Source organism: Nicotiana attenuata, unplaced genomic scaffold (assembly GCF_001879085.1).
Source record: "Nicotiana attenuata strain UT unplaced genomic scaffold, NIATTr2, whole genome shotgun sequence".
Lineage (NCBI taxonomy): Eukaryota > Viridiplantae > Streptophyta > Magnoliopsida > Solanales > Solanaceae > Nicotiana > Nicotiana attenuata.
Window position 1 is genome coordinate 58202 of NW_017670498.1, and position 4293 is coordinate 62494.

The 4293-nt window shown below is 38.0% G+C and overlaps 1 long non-coding RNA gene across 1 annotated transcript; it reads right to left on the minus strand.

Moving 5' to 3' along the window:
- Positions 1–1038: 1038 nt before the first annotated feature.
- On the minus strand, positions 1039–2914 carry LOC109240236. Its single transcript, XR_002070038.1, has 3 exons — positions 2806–2914; positions 2631–2687; positions 1039–1394 (listed from the first exon to the last, which is right to left on the minus strand). It is a non-coding gene; the product is annotated as an uncharacterized LOC109240236 (long non-coding RNA).
- Positions 2915–4293: the final 1379 nt, after the last annotated feature.

Sequence of the window (4293 nt, forward strand, 5' to 3'; positions counted from 1 at the left end):
ACCCCTCCGTCTCTCTCTCTCACCCCATCCCTCAGAGACCCTAGAGCCGCCGGTATAACACCACCGCTACCCCGCCCCTCTCCGCCATTCTCCACCCTAGCGCCGCCGGCCGGAAATCGCCGCCGCCGCCGGCGAAGCTCCAAATGACCCCAAAATGATGTGCCGCTTTGGCTTGTTTAAGTTGGGTTGCTCTTCTTTTTCCGGGGTTTCTTTCCTTTTGGTCCATGGAAGAACTACGCGATTTTGCTATGAAATCCCCACAGACGGCGCCAAATTATTTACTCAAAAGTTATCATGTGCTTTATGAGTGCAAAACAATACAAATAAGTTACGGGAAAATCATAGCAAATCGTAATAATCCATTGGACCAAGCGAAGAACATGAAAATAAGTACTCAAGGTTAGGAGAAGAAATCTTAACAGCTTTTATTGATAATATTGGTTTGGTCTGCCTCTCCATGAAGAGGTTCAGAGCCTTACAATGGTGTTTTCTCTTCACATAAGATGGGTATATTTTTCTCTTCTCTCTCTTTTGTCAATAGTGGTGAAGAAGCAGCCCCCTTTCTAGGGCTTCCACTCTTAGTATTTATAGCTGTGGGCTTTGTGAGCTAGCAATAAGTGGCCGTGACCACGTTGGCATCTCGCCTTTATGGTGGCGGATAGGCCATGGCCTTGTCGATCGAGCCGGATGCGGGTTGAACATCGTCAATTCTAAGTGGTCGTACCACTAATTAATCATGAATTAGCTTGAAACGGGATTAGCCTCGTTAATTATCGCGGGGTCGGGTTCTGTCCCATACACATCTGAACATGATATCAATGATAAGTCAAAATAATGAATGCAACTTGACTGGAAACTGTTGCAATCACTAAGATGTACAAACCATTCTAACAGATGAGTCTTCGTCATTGCTTGCGTCCAAAACTGCAAGAAAAAATGAATGTAGAAATTAATAATATAATAAAAGATAACCTAGAGAGTTTACATTGATTTTTGACATACCAACATAGGTAATAAATATGATGACAACTCTTCGAGAAAAGGCAGGAAATCAGACTTGAAAGCATTGATCAATGTACGCAACATTTTACCAACCTAATAAGAAATTTAGTGTGCTTCAAGAATAATGGTATAATCCAAAGTGAAATGCTTATGAAAAGACAAGACTATGCACTTATGTCTGAACTCCATTCTTATATAGAACATACATTCTCGTAAACTTCTTCTTCTTGCTCTCTTTCCTTCCTCAACAATTCAGCTTCCTCAGCATCAAAATCTTCTGTTTTTGCTCGCTCTGTGAATTCTTCTTTTCTGCTCGAACTTTCTGTAATGACATGCTTTATCTCATTCACTATGCGACGAATCTGACCTTCATAGAAAAGGAGTCCACAAATCTGAAAGAATATACAAAAGGACCATAATAACAGAAATATTCTTTTTGCCATAAGTTGGACTAACATGGGTGTACTGGAAAGAAGTTTCTGTTTGAAATCAATCTATTGCAAAGTTAATAAGCTGCAAACTAATACAAAGTTAATAAGCTGTTTGTCAGACTCACTAGTATTGACAATGTAACAGCCCAGCCCGCTAGTGATATTGTCCGCTCTGGGCTTAGGCTCTCACGGGTTTAAAATGCGTCACTAGGGTCTAAGGCATGTTTACTTATATACACCCCCTTATGGACTCAGCGTCCTCGCTGAGGTTTGCCCCACGGCATGGGATTCGCCTAAACTCAGCATTGAGGTTTGCCCCGCCTAACCGGGATTTGCCTAAACTCAGTTGAACTCTGACCCACCATCGGCATGGCTGACACAAAAGCGGCTCTGATACCATCTGTAACAGTCCAGCCCGCTAGTGATATTGTCCGCTCTGGGCCTAGGCCCTCACGGGTTTAAAACGCGTCACTAGGGTCTAAGGCATGTTTACTTATATACCCAGCATCCCTCTTGTGTTTTGCCGATGTGGGACTCTGTCTAAAGTCTGCCGTGTTACAAGTCATGTCAAGGGAACTTTTGTGATGATGCTATGTGTCATAAATTTGATATTATACGTCAATTTTAAGCATATTATTATGGTTTAACCATGCCTTTTCAGGCATAAATTTTGCCTGTATTGACACACACACTAAGAATCAAATAGGAGCTCCTGCTTTACTTGATGCCCTGAACATATTAGCAAGCAAGTCACCCATGTATTCTCAATGGTGGATCCAGAATTTGAAGATTATAAGTTCCTACAATAACCTCAAGCTAATATTACAATAATAATTGTCACAATCAAACATTTACTGGATTTCTTTATATATATACACGATCTGAGCATAAACTATTGTGTTCCTGTGAACCCATAAATTGCGCTCTAGATCTGCCACTGTGTTTCCTCTATATAAGAGCTGTACTAAGCTTTCTTTTGCTTCTAGTGGAATATAATACTAAGTCATATGAGTTTGGAAGAGTGCCTTGTTAGATCTCTAGTGAAGGAGCAACTGGAGTTATTACTGTGTGGAGATGTAAGGGCCAACAGTTCGATCATATTGGAATATAAAAAACTCAAAAGAAATATACCACCATCATAGGAAAACACTGCATACTTGGATCAATAAAAAAGAATTCGCCTTAAACATAACCAACCTGCAAGCACTCATTCAATTTATCCAACATGATTGAACATACTTCTGCCACATGCTCCTGCGTGAGATAACATATCAAGTGTCACCCTCAAATAGATTTAGCGAACTTAGACAATTTCCCAACAAAAAATAGAAATAAAAAATAAAGAGCATAAATAAATAAGTATAAGAACAACCTTATGCAAAGCTTCTACCAAAGCCAGTGTTAAATAGTCTGACAACTTAGTGAAATATGACCACCTTGAGCAATCTCTCTCTTAACAGCCAGTTTAGCAGAATGCAACAGGACGGACATGGCTGAACCAGCAAAAAGCAGAAAATTGCATCAGCTACTGCAACATTTACATGAAAAAGAAAACCCGTATGATACCAAGAGAATTCTCACCACGAACAGCAGATATCCTGACATCATACTTTGCTTTCACTCTATTTTGTTCTTTGCTAAATTGATACGGATTCCAAGAGATTGTACATGTTTTGGGATAACTTCTCTCCATGTGATTTTAGGTCCACCTCGTTCGGTTTAACACCTTTAAATCATAGTAGTGTCACACCTATGAACTGGTTCATAAAAGTTAATGTAGGACAAGACCAAACTATCTTAGCCTACATTCTCTTATTTTATCCTCTATATATATTGTTGGTTCTTGATAAAAGAAATTAAGGGAAATAACTGGGAAGATGACAAGATAATAGAAAAAATATACTGGAATAGATGTAAAAGGAACTGAAGCTGAAAATACTATATTATTTTACTGCATTTGGACTACAATTTATAAGAGAAATACTAACTTAAAAGACCTAAAAATCAGCACAAAATATGCTGAAAATAACTAACTCTTAGAGACTAGTTCACTCCTAAAGACTAGTTCAAAATTATTTCAAATTCAAACTAAATTACTGCAGTAAATAGCTGAAACAGTAAAATAATTTTACTGAGAGCAGCTTCTAAAGCATATTTCTAACACTCCTCCTTGCTTTTGAAGCTGCAAATTCTGAATTTGTCCCTTGTATACCTTTAATTGGAAGCGACTTTGTACGTAAATCTGCCAACTGATCTTTGGACTTGCAGTGAATCGAGTTCACTTCTGTATTTTGCTGCATCTCATGATTGTTAATGAAATAAGTTGGCTCGTTTTTCAGCTTCATTTGCATCTTGCCTTGAGACTTGTCAACTTTCTTCCAGAATTGCATTATCTGAAATATTGACAACTTCTTCCTTACCTTATTTTCACATATGTCCTCAGTTGGAGAATTACCTGCACTTAGTAGATTCTTTTGGCTCCATTCTTCATCTTCGGTTGGATCAAATGAGAAATTTTTACCTCTCATTTTAACCCTTAGAATCTCAAGTCCAGTTGCATCATAAATGAAACAATATTTATCTTCAAAGGATACTTTAAATCCTTTTTCCATTAGTTGTCCAACACTTAATAAATTTTGATCAATATCAGGAACATAAAGAACATCTGAAATTTTCTTAGTACCTGAATTTGTTGGGATTGCAACAGTTCCTTTTCCTTTAGCAAGAATATAATCACCATTTCCAATTCTGAATTTCTTATTTCCTATAGACGTGAACTCTTTGAAAAGATTTCTGTCATATGTCATGTGGTTTGTACAACCACTGTCAATCAACCAAAAATCAGATTTTTTGGTTGAAA